Source organism: Syngnathus leptorhynchus, chromosome 2 (genome assembly GCF_054491065.1).
Source record: "Syngnathus leptorhynchus isolate UIUO chromosome 2, UIUO_Slep, whole genome shotgun sequence".
In the NCBI taxonomy this organism is placed as follows: domain Eukaryota; kingdom Metazoa; phylum Chordata; class Actinopteri; order Syngnathiformes; family Syngnathidae; genus Syngnathus; species Syngnathus leptorhynchus.
In genome coordinates this window covers 22,927,122-22,940,654 of record NC_141196.1, presented here as the reverse complement: position 1 = coordinate 22,940,654, position 13,533 = coordinate 22,927,122, and positions in this window count along the sequence as shown.

Below are 13,533 nucleotides of genomic sequence, written 5' to 3'. Positions count from 1 at the left end.
GGTGACGTTGGGTGGCCGACTGGTAGTGGATGTCGAAGGCGAAGGCGAAAGGGCGGATCAAAGTATTGTACAACTGATTGAACAAGCAGTAAATAGAGAGAGGCGACGGAACAGGGAGGAGGAAACGTCCCGCGTGGACACTTCCACCCCCGCTCCGAGCCCTCAAACGTCCAACATAACGAAAGGAGTAGGTGGGCATAGACTAAGTGCCGAGAACGAGGAGCTAAAGAAGAAAGTTGATCAAGTTGATGAGCAGCGTAGACAGGAAGCGCAGATGTTAAAATGGGTAACGGAGAAAATAAGACAAGACGCGAAGAGCGAGTGGAGACAGAAAGAGCATTCACAGCGGGACGGCAGCGGAGGTGAGGAGGAAGATGATGTTGTGATGCAACAGAGGAAAATGTTGGAGTACGCGAATCTGAATGGTAGAAAAAAGGGTGGGCAGGGAGAGAGACAGACACGGAGAGAATATAATTTGCGGAGTGGTCATGGACAGATGATACAAGCAGAGGTGCAGAAAAATTTGTTGATGTGTCCGCTGGTGGCCACAGCGGACGGTCAGCGTTACGAGCCCTTGGTGCTCCGTGATGTGACTGCGATGATGGAAAAGATGCCCCCACTACACAGAGGAGGCAAGGTGTGGCTGAACAAGTTTTTGGCTCTAATGAGTGGACAGAGTTGTACACTTGGTGACATGCGACAGATGTTGGCAGGAGCATGCTCCCTAGTGCAATTGCAGGCGATTGAGGAAGCAGCAGGCACAGCGAGACTGGGGAGGGAGGTGCCCTTGCCACAAGTAGCAGCGCCCCTGTTTGAAAACATTAAAATGACTTTCCCACAACCCACCGATTTGGCCCCCACTATGTTTCCTTATGATGTGAAAATGTCACCTGCCCAACATTATGTAACATGTGTGGAGAGTTGGATTGAAACCACAGGTCGCCATCCGGCTCTCACGCACGAGGCAGAGGTGCTCTTCCGGACGGCGCTGGTGGATGGACTTCCGCCAGATGTGAAGAAGCAGCTAATGTCAGACCCTGACATTCTGGTTTGTGCCGAGGAACGATTTAAACGTCATCTTTTGCATCACTGCAGAATGTTTACTGAGTCACAAGCTAAAGTTGATAACGAGACAGACGCATTATCCAAACAGTTGTTGAAATTACAGTTGGCAAAAATGCATGGTGAAGCCAAACAGTCTAAATCACAGAGAAAGGAAATGCAAATGTCACAGGCTCCTCAGGTGGTGGGACGCGGAAGGGGGTAGTTCCGGGGCGGATACAGAGGCCGGGGAGGGAGTGCACCTGCTTACCCGGGGAGGGCGACTCACAAAAACCATTCGCCCAACGCATGCTTCATCTGCGGCAAAACCGATCACTGGGCAAGAGAATGCCCGCAGTATCGACTGCACGGAGCCGCCCGCCCAGCCGGAGGCCCGCCACATCAACCCGAGGAGCCGATACAACAAGCAGGAACAGCTCCCTCGGGTGGACGACCCTGGCAACAGCCACAAGCACACAGAGGTCAGTACTATCAACATGATGATCTCTGGTGTGGACAATTCGAATAGGGATGCCCGGGGAGCCAGAGAAGCAGCGGCCCGGCGGAGCCAATGCTTCATGTGACAGTGGAGGGAAAACCTGTGCAGATGCTGGTGGACACAGGCGCAACATATTCATCAATAAACACTGCCCTTCCTGTATCCTCACTGTCAAAGAAAACAACAACTTTGGTCGGCTTCTCGGGAAAACCACAAACTCTGCCTTTTACCAAACCACTTGAGACTGTGATCACCCGGACGGGGTGTAGACTCTGGCACAAATACATCCATTCCACAGACACTCCGATCAATTTGATGGGGAGGGACTTGTTGTCAGCCGTTGAAGCCAGAATTCTGTGTGGGCCAGAGGGAGTGATTATTCAATTTCCAGATGGCATCAGCATCCAGTGCTCACAACAAATACAACAACATGGTCAGTGGCTGATGGCGCCCCTACCGACAGAAGCAGAAACTGCAACCATCTACTGGGCCAGGCTGGAGCCAGAGACCCCTGCTGGTGGTGGTGTGTTCTCGACCTACCAACTGTGGAAACCTTGGATCTGCTCACTGACGCCATACCACCCACCTGTTGATCCTTTGCATTGCACTCTATATTATGACCGAAAAAGTGATGATGTATATCGGGATTTGTTTGAAGAAATTGAAGGGCACATGTGGGATTTAACTTCATCACGCATTTTGATTGGTAAAGAGGGAGTTGCAGCGGCAACTGAACTGACACATGAACAAATGTTCATTGTCAAAATGACAGAAAAAGGGGTGCCACACATTTCCCTAGCTCTTGCCCCAGGACACGAGGCTAGACAATTGGGTTCAATGGTCAAGCGGTTGTTGCAACAGACTGATTGGCGGGAAACTCACATTCCTAATTTGTACTGGTCTAAGTCTCAGAATGCATACCAAATTAAACAACCCATGTCAGATACAGGATTGCTGGAGATGACGATAGTGTCCCGCACACACGGTAGGGAATTAACTGACCATGAGGACGCTGAAGTAATGCTGGCGGCCTTGCCCGACACACTTTGGTCCCAGGGTCCATTTGATGTCGGATTTTGTCACTCGGTGGCCCCTATTGATCTTCAAATGGATGAGACGCGGCTTATCAAACGGCCTCAATATCGTTGGCCGGAAGAAGCGGACCAAGGCATGGAAGACACTCTGTGTGGCCTCTGGGACGCAGGGGTGTTGGAAGTGTCGTGTTCCAAATGGAACACCCCGCTGAGGCCAGTGCGGAAAGCAGATGGGAGAACATGGCGCATGGCACATGATCTGAGAGCAGTAAATGATGTCACTATCACTCCTGTTCTTCCTGTGCCGGACCCGCACCGGATCCTAGCGTCATTGAATCCTGCCTACCAGTGGTTCACAGTGATTGATTTGGCCAATGCTTTCTTTTGTCTTCCGCTTTCCCCCTCAGTGCGGCACGTGTTCGCATTCACCTACAATGGGATACAATTGCAATACACTCGCATGCCGCAGGGATTCAAAAACTCGCCAGGTTTGTTCAATCAGGTTCTCAAGGGACTCCTCGAACCTTGCCAAATGCCGGATGAAACTTTGTTGTTGCAGTATGTTGATGATTTGTTGATTGCAGTGAAGGATGAGAAGGCGTGTCTTGCAGGAACAAAGAAAGTGTTGTTGTGGTTAGGAGAGAAAGGATTCAAGGTGTCAAGGAAGAAACTGCAATGCTGTCGCCAACAGGTCACTTTTCTGGGTCGAGTGCTGACCCCTAGTGGCCTCGCCATGTCGCCTGAGCATGGAAACTCCATCCTCCGCCATCCACGGCCCGCCACTGTGCAGGAGATGCTATCATTCCTGGGGTTGTGTGGCTATAGCAGACACTACATACCCTGCTTTGCCGACAAAACCGGTGTCCTCCGAACCCTGATCCGTGAACAGGGAGCCAGGAATCTCAAGGCTTGCCTGGTCTGGACACCGGAGGCTGCTGAGGTCTTTGTATCACTGGTGCAGGAGCTGGCCTCTGCTGCAGCTTTGGCCACTCCTGATTACACTCTGCCCTTCCATTTAGATGTCTCCATTTCAGGAAAAGTTGTGAATGGAACTCTGTACCAGAAAATGCAGCATGGACGTGCAGTGCTGATGTATTGCAGCGTCCCCTTGGACAACATTGAGCAACGGCAACCCGACTGTTCCAGATATGCTGCTGGCCTGGCAAAGATCTTACTCAAAACAGCCCACACAGTAATGGGCCATCCCATTTATGTGTTGACTGATCATGCAGTATCCTCATTTGTCGCGTCAGCAGCGTTCACGTTGACTCCGCTGCGTCAAACACGGTTGTTGAAAATATTGACTGCTCCAAATGTCAACTATGTCCATTCCGGAGTGAACATGGCCGATCAATTGTTGGTGGGTCCACATGAGTGTGCGTTAAAGGTCCAGACAGTGGCGAAAGTCCGACCTGACCTCTATTCCACTCCGCTCGGGCACGGTCGGGTGGTGTTCACAGATGGCTGCTGTTGGAGAGACAAAGAAGGCTCCCTCCATGCGGCCGAAGAGCGGGCTGGCCTTTGGGTCCTACCCACAAGCCATCCGATCGTTTGACAGCCTTTGCTGCCAGCCAGACTGATTTTTGTTCCGGGGACGTGGCATCCTGGGCGGCACACAGATCGGCATGTGAGAGCGACAGAGGCAAACAGGAGTCGGGGTGTTCCCCGTCCAGGATTACTGGACCGCGGGACACCATCATGTCCGCTGCCCCGCCATACCCGGCCGTCTGTTTGGCCAATTCATCAGCTGCTTGGTTTCCCCTGGCCACTAAGGTGTCAGCTTTAGAGTGACCAGGCACTTTGACAACGGCTACCTCGCTCGGGTATTTCAACGTCTCGAACAGCTGCAACATCAAGTCCTTGTGTGCAATCTCTGAGCCTCTGGCCGTTGTGAACCCATTCTGTAGCCACCCTACCAGATCGATTAAGGCCGCCGACACCGCATAGGCACCGCAAAGTCAAAAGGTGAAATGTTGCTCATTTGTCAGACGAGCTGAACATTCTTTGACCATCAGTGCAATCTGCAGTCTGGCTGGCAGCAAAGGCTGTCAAACGATCGGATGGCTTGTGGGTAGGACCCAAAGGCCAGCCCGCTCTTCCGGAAGGAAGGCTAATGGCAGAGGTCCTATCACAGGCACACACACCGTCCCATGTGGGTCCCCATGCCATGATGGTCCATCTCCGAAGTTGGTGGCATCCCAGACTTTCGGACGTGGTCTGGAGATTCGTTGCGGATTGCGAGTCCTGCCAGAAATTTAATGCACGTCCTACGTTGAAGCCTAAGCCCGGCCTGTTTCAGCCGGCCCCGTGGCCGGGGGCCGAGGTGATCATTGATTTCACCGACATGAATACAAGAGTGAATGGTAAACGCTTTTTGCTTGTGTTGGTTGACGCTTACTCAGGCTGGCCTGAGGCATATCCGTGCTCGAAGGAAGATTCTACTGCTGTGATCAAGGCTTTGATCACCCATTACATCCCCACGAATGGTTTTCCAGCCCTGATCCGCTCTGACAATGGTACACACTTTAACAACAAAGCCTTGGCCAAGGTGGAATCAATTTTGGGTTTGAAGCATCGATTCGGCTGTGTCTACCATCCTCAGAGCCAGGGCAAAGTTGAACGAATGAACCGGACGTTGAAGGAAAAACTGGCCAAAATTATGGCTCAAACGAAAATGAATTGGCTCCAAGCTCTTCCGCTTGCCTTGTTGTCTGTGCGCCAATCCGTTAACAGGCACACTGGATTCGCACCGTTTGAATTGATGACAGGTCGTCTAATGCCGGGACCAGCGACAACGCTCGTCCCGCCGGAGGATGTTACGGTACCAAATTTGTCTCATGCAGCATACTGGTCCTATTTGTCTGCTTTGGTGTCCAGTGTTTCTGCACAGATTGGAGAGAAAACCGCTGCAGCTGTGGCGGAGGAAGGCGTGTCGGTGGATAAACAGCTCACACCGTACGTGTACGTCCGAGTCGTCTCCAGAAAGTGGACGCGTCTCACGCGGCCCAGCTCGAGTTCAAAGGACGCCGGTGGTATCACTACTCACACCTACGTCCGGCCCCAGAGTTTGTTCCGTCAGGATGAAGGTATTCTTGTTTGGCCGTGTCCCGGACCCGGCCAAAAGGGGGGTGACAGAAGGAGAAGGAGCAGCAATACGGAAAAGTAAAGGGGAGGGCTCGAAAGGTTTTTCGGATTTTTCAGAATTAATTTTAGTAGTGCTATTTTTAGTAAGTTGTCTTTTTGTGTGGACATTGATGACAATTGATGAGACTATCCAGCAGAAAACGTCCCAGATTCAAATTTTACCCACTTATAAACAATACCGATGCAAAGCAGAAGTAGTTTTTGAGGCTGAGGTGAACACAACAGAAGAGCTCTCACGAGAAGAACAGGGAGGTTTGAGACAGAGATGTGACAGCGGAAATTGGCAAATGCATGTCACGTTGTCTAATTGGACAGAGACAAACCAAACGTTACAGGACAAATTGGAAAAGTACCAGAGAAGAGTGTGGAGGAAGCAAATTGAACAGGTAAGGAAAATATTGGATTTAGCCCCACCAGACAGAGAAGGGACATGTATTCACCAATGTAAAGAGGATGGACGGTTTGTAGTCGCTTCATGTCATGGACAAGGTAAATTAACATACGGAGAAATGTGGTTGTTTTATTCTCAATGCTTAGGGGGTGAGTTTAGTTTGTCTTCGGTTGAGAGGGCATTGGGGAGTCACGGCATACAATTATTCACTCAGATGACGCAGATGGCGAGGAACGTAAATCAAGGCAGGTTAAACGATAAATTGAAAAACCCAGCCCCAATTATGGAACCGTTGTGGTACTGTAATGGAACGAGGTGCCACAAAACGAACAGTAACGTGTCTGAGTACCATTTAAAATTCCGGTCCAAAAGGCAAGTGGTGGCTGGGGTAACTCAGACACACCGGGGACTCTGCGAACCGGTTCAATCATTTAAATGGGGAATCCAGGTTTGCATCCCTAAAAACGTGACAGTACAAATTACCATACCGTTTGATAGTTTGGTAAGCGGGCAGATTAGAGGACAGGATTATCGGGATTATGATTGGTATTTGACCAACGAGCTAGTTAACAGAGGTTGGAAAAACTTGGTATGGGACACCAAAGATTGGTATAAATCATGGGGAACTAGTGTTCAAGCGAAACAACATCAGCAAATGATAAAAGGGGAAAAAAACGCAGACAGGCATCACTTTGTGGGTTAATACTTCGCACGATTTACATTTAGGAAGACACACAGTGGGATGCTGGGGTTTCCAGTTAAACATATATGTGCATGGATACCCGTATTGGCAGGTGTTCCTATGTCAAGGTGAGGATGAAAAACAAGAAGTATCCGTGAGTCCCTCGACAAACCCTCGAATCCTCGCGAAAGCAGTCAGAAGCATAGATGATTGGTTTAGGGTCACTACGGGAATCACCGCTATAAATAATAATTGGCTTTTAATGGCAGAACAAGCTGCTAATACTACTGGTGAAGATTGTGTGGTCTGTCTCAAAGCAAGAGTAGTGTTAAAAGTCGTTCCAGCTGCAATAGAATTATCTTGTATTTTACAGGTGTTGACCAAGTCTAGTACCAATGGTGACTGTTTGATTTATGATGATATTTACCCAGTTGTAGGCATGGAAAAAAGAAAGCCCATTTTTGACAACCATGTGACTCAACAATATATGACATGTTTAAAGTTAAAGGGGACCGGCATAAGTATCGGGACAATAGATTCCACATGGTGCAAATTCAATTTGTCACTGACTGTAACCTCTCCTCTCTCTCGTGCAGACATCTGGTTGTGGTGTGGTGATGACAAATTATATGATCGCTTGCCGAAGAATGCATCAGGTATCTGTGCCCTCGTGTCTTTGATAATGCCTGTGGTGGTTGTCCCCATTGAAATACAGAATCTCAATTGGGACCTGGAGTCCCCATTGGCGGAGCTCCTGAAGCGAGCCAAAAGAGACGTTTTGCCCCCGTGGTTGAGCGACGACGATCCAACATATATTGACGCTATAGGAGTGCCCCGAGGTGTACCAGATGAGTATAAACTCGTTAATCAAGTGGCCTCGGGATTCGAAAGTATCTTCCTATGGATCACCCCCAATAAAAATGTAGACCGTATTAATTACGTTCATTACAATGTCCAACGACTGGGTAATTATACAGCTGAATCATTTGCCGCAGTTCATGAACAATTGGCCGCAACGTCATTAATGGCGTTCCAAAATAGAATTGCGTTGGACATGCTATTGGCTAAGGAACATGGTGTGTGTGGAATGTTTGGTGATGCATGTTGTACTTTCATCCCAAACAACACGGCACCAGGGGGACGACTGACCAAGGCGTTGGAAGGACTAAGGACACTGAATAAAAAGATGAAAGATCATTCAGGTGTACACACCGATATTTGGTTTGATTGGATGAAAACGTTTGGAAACTGGAAAGGGCTCATCATGTCTGTGCTTGTTGCTGTGGCTATTTTTACTACAATTATGATGTTATGCGGTTGTTGTTGTGTTCCATGTATTAGATCACTCACTGTCCGGTTGATCGAGAAAACCGTTGGCCCGTTGGCACCGATGGGCCAATATACCCTGGTGGCTCAACATGAGCCGCGGGAGGAAGGAAGGACCGATAGCGCGCTGGTAGCTATTTGCTAGAGTAGCGGGTGATGACCTCATAAATGAGGTCATGAGAGGGAATAAAGGGAAATGTGCTTTCAGCGGTTAGCAAACATATTTTTTAAGGTTGTGTGAAACATATAATCATATCAATATAATATCTAGTATTGGAGTGCTTGTGTGGATTGGTGGGGGGTGAGGAATGTGCAGGCACACTGCATGAACTTGTTTCTTCTAAGAGTTATGGAACAGGCCCAGAAAGGGAGTACGGGACGGTACGGAACGAAGGGAGTACCAGACGATAACACCTCGAGGTCGGTGAGGAACGAGAACAAAGAACAATACAACGTCCAGGTGGTTGGGCTTCGAGAGGAAAACAACCAACCCCCTGACCACAGTGATGACACCTCGACGGGGAGGAGATGACCATCGACCAATCATCACACAATATTTTGCATGCTTTAATATTCATATTGTGTTTCTTTAAAACTGGGCAACCCGGAAGAATGTGTCGTCTTTTTTGGTGGTCACAAAAACGCACGAGTTTTAGTGTGAGGGACCCGGGACCCAGGCCTGTATTAGTGCGCTTTGTTAGGAATAAACATTTGGTAAATTTGGTCTGATTGATCTACTGGTCTTCTCTTTGACAGAACGAACTCGCAAAATTGTTAGGTGCGCCAGTGTGTGGATTAGGACATAGAAATTTGTGTTAAGTGTTGATCGTAATTTGGAGTCAGATCAATAGCTCAAATCCGTATCCTAACAAAAAGAACCTTGAAGTCACATCTCAAATGGACCGGGAGCGGGAGCCAGTGTAAATTGGCTAATATTGGGGTAATGTGATCAAATTTTCTTGTCCGTGAGAGCAGCCTTGCAGCAGCATTTTGTACTAACTGTACTTTTGATGCTGGATTTGGGAAGACCAGAGAATAATGCATTACAGTAGTCCAGGCGCGACGTGATAAATGTATAATAATTTCCGCATCACCGGTCGAGAGGATTGGGCGGATCTTAGCAATATTACGAAGGTGAAAAAATGCTATTCTGGTTATATTCTTAATAAGCTTTTGAAAGGAGAGCGTTTGGTCAAATATTACCCCGAGATTAGTTACAGTATCACTCTGAGTGATAGTACGGTTATCTAGAGTTATAGTGGTTTCCTTAAATAAATGTTGATAACGAGCTGGACCAATTATCACATCTCAGTTTTATCTGGGTTCAGACGAAGGAAGTTGAGAGACATCCATTGCTTGATCTCCGCAAGGCATGCCTCAAGATTACAACAGTCCCGCGGATCTGTCATCGATAATGGCATATATAATTGGGTGTCATCCGCGTAACATTGAAAACTAATATTATATTTACGTATTATGTCCCCAAGCAGAGTCATCTAAATATTAAATAGAATTGATCCTAGTACCGATCCCTGTGGGACACCACACGTAACTTTATAGAGCTCAGAGGACGCATTGCCATGGACCACTCGGTGCGTCCTGTCTGATAGATACGAATGAAACCAGCCTAGTGCTGACCCCAAAATACCAACACAACCTTTAAGACGCTCTAATAAAATATTGAAGTGTACAGTGTCGAAGGCAGCACTAAGATCGAGTAGTAACAATACCGATGAAGTGTTTGAATCCATAGCTATGAGGAGATCATTAGTCACTTTAGCAAGTGCTGTCTCAGTGGAATGATTAGCTCTAAAACCAGACTGAAAAGATTCAAATCGATTATTAGCGACCATGTAATCAATAAGCTGCTGCGCTAATACTTTTTAAAGAAGTTTTGCGATGAATGGGAGATTTGAAACTGGCCTATAGTTACTGAGACAGTCCGGGTCAAGATTTGGTCGCTTAAGTAGCGGTTTAATGATAGCAGTTTTAAAGGCTGTTGGCACTATCCCGGAGGAGACAGACAGATTAATTATATTTAAGACGGACGGTCCTAAGATTTGAAATCATTCTTTCAATAGTTTGGCTGGAAGTGGGTCGAGTAAAAATGTTGTTTGTTTAGCCGCACTAACTAATTGTGTAAGCCTTTCGAGGGACACACTTTTAAAATTTGAAAGGGTTATTGCATGATCGTCAGCGCCGGTAATCGGCGGTCTCGACTGAGCGATGGGAATGGTCATCTTGATCTCATCCCTAATTGATTCAATCTTTCGAGCGAAGATTTTCATGAACTCGTCATCTGAGTGAAAGGAGCTATCGGGGGTCGGCTGGCGTAGTGTTAGCTTTGCCACTGTAACAAATAGGTATTTAGGATTGTTTTTACTGAGATTAATGACTTGCGAAAAATAACGAGTTTTTGCTAAGATAAGCGCATCTTTATATTTTAGGAGGCTGTCGCGCCATGCCTGATGGAAAACTTCAAGTTTGGTAAAATGCCATTTGCGTTCATGCTTTCTACATAATTGCTTAAGCATACGTGTTTCATCTGTGAACCACGGAGTAGGCAATCTATGACGAGTTTTCAGACGTAGCGGCGCCACAGAGTCGAATTCATTTGTAAGATTATCAATAGAGCCGATATATGGGCGGAATATGGCAGTTGCTGGTGGCAGTAGCTCAGATAGCGCAGTTGCAGTCATGGAGTTAATATTACGACTGCTATAATTCTGATTGCTCTCTTGTCTTTGACTAAGAACTTAAATTTCAAATTTTATTAAGTAATGATCAGACAAAACAGTAGTGTATGGCAGTACTGTTACATTTGAGGTTGCCAGTCCTCGGGATAATACCAGATCTGAGGTATTTCCATTTTTATTTTATTATTATTATTTTAGTATTATCATTTATTATTTTATTATTTATTATTTGTCTATTTTAAAGAGTGACATAAAGACAGAGAGCAGTTCAGTCTAACTGCATCGCCTGTCAACATAGGCAGCAGTGTGATTACGCAATCCTCAGAGGAGACTAGACAGTACGTTGGCTCCTCCTAGCGAATCGTCTTTGGTTTTAAAAGAACAATAAAAATTCAGCGATTTGGGTTCAAAATGATACAAAATTATAGAGATTAAAAGGAAAATGACTTTGTAATAAAAACAATTGAATTTGTTTTTCCGCTTTTCATGATGGCAGGGGAGGCATGGCCTTTCTTGCCTCCTCTGACCGCACGTCCCTGATATATACGTATATTCCCGAGAGAAAAAAAGAGAATGTACATAACAGTTTCTTGTACATGAAAAGTACCGTATATCTTTGAAAACTGAAAATTGATGACCTTGTACTGAAAGCATTGGCAGCGACATAAGGACGGTGTTAGTCAGGTTCACATGTCTACAGCAGCAAGTATTTAAAAGTGTATATTTATGATGCCTTTGAAGCTTCACTAGCTGCTGATGTATTCAACCCCCTGCTGTTGTCGAGTGTGTCTTACCTGTGATTTCAGACAGCTGTTTTGCTAGCGTATTGACAAAGCTCAAATAATCTAGATAGTTACTCTCAGCCTCCCTTTACCCTGGTCGTCATCTTTCTAGCACACCACCAGAGCTCTTGTCTAATTTATACCTGCAGCCCCACATGTCAACCCCCCCCCCCCCCCCACACACACACACACACACTCCTTTCTAATCCTGACTTTACAAAATTCCTACGTATGCCTGCTTTCTGCCACCATGCTGGGGGGATTTGGAGGGATCATCAAGGGAAAATTATGTACTTTGCATCTTTTTTAAAATATATATTTTTGAACCTGCCTCTGGAATGTTTCATCTCTAACAGTTTAGACGATCCACTGGTGTTTCATAGGGCTTGTTTAGTGGCTGACAGCATTAAAAAAAAAGCACAATAACATGTCTCGCACGCAAAAGTCAGACAACAAAGACATGTTTCTGAGGGTAATGAGGGTGTGGGTAGAAGAGGAAAAGTATTGACGTGTGTGCTGGAGCGGTTGCAAGGTAAAAATCCAGATTGAGGGTGAGCTTTGAACATGAATGAGGGGAGAAAAAGACAAAGCCAAGCAAAACGACACAAGCTAGAAGTACAGCAGATGGAGAATTCATTTCTGGGTGAATGCAGACTTGAGGCAATGGCTGTGATCCTTTCTTCTCTCTCAACACTTCATGAGTTGCCAAATTAGAGCCACAACTTGTTAAATGCACTTGAACAGGCAATTATCTGTCCACCCGCACCCCACCGTCCCCACATAAATCCTGCGTCACTGTCATCTTATGAGATGAATATGCCTAGCATTTTATAGGTTGTTATATAAATGAATGAAGAGTAGAGACTTGATTAAAAATTGCTAAACACACATAAAGCAGACAAAAGCCGGCAAAAAAACAAGGGTAACTGAGGACAGTGATAATCATAAAATAAAGAAAGAACACTAAAAGATTTGAGTTACACAATTTGTCAAGCAGACATCATTTTCACAAGAGAAATAAAAACACTTATGGGTTCTACTTGGTACACATAAGCAATACATTTTTTGATCCATCCACAATATATTTCTGTAAACAGGAATGTTTGTACCTCCTCCAATTTCAATCAAGTTAAAATGTGTGAAATATAAATCAGAGCAATATGATGAATTGCGAGGCGGCTCGGTGGCGCACTGGTTAGCACGTCCGCCTCAGAGTTAGGAGGGTGCTGGTTTGATTCCACCTCCGACCCTCTCTGTGTGGAGTTTGCATGTTCGCCCCGAGCCCGCGTGGGTTTCCTTCGGGCGCTCCGGTTTCCTCCCACATCCCACAAACATGCTTGGTAGGCCGATTGAGCACACCAAATTGTGGATGATTGTTTGTCTCTGTGTGCCCTGCGAGTGGCTGGCAACCGGTTCAGGGTGTCCCCCGCCTACTGCCCGATGACAGCTGGGATAGGCTCCATCCCGCCCGTGACCCCCCCGGGGACAAAGCGGTATAGAAAATGGATGGATGGGATAGATGACGAATTGCAATTCCTTTCCAACTTATATGACAAAGGTAAGAATGCTTGGATGACCAGCACTGATCTTATGGTGAGCCTATTAGATTACTAAAAAAGCACTTGCTCTGGTGTTCGGAGAGGAATTAAGTTTACAAGTGGAGCGTTTGTTAATAATAGGTAAGAGTGAGTAAAGACCATGGAAATATTTCAAAACAAACATTGTCTCAACATTGGGGTGAAAGAAGAACAGGTGTTTTGAAGGTTAGTTCTGGAAGTGAATGAAGAATTGTACTTAAATGGTGGGTTGTTTATATAATCTAAGTGAAGCCTGGAGAATCCGTTTCAAAGGTAGTTCAAATGTCGAAATCATCAAGAGGAATCTTAATTTCATATCTTTTCCTTCCTCAACATTGAAACTCCACATTCTTCAAATATA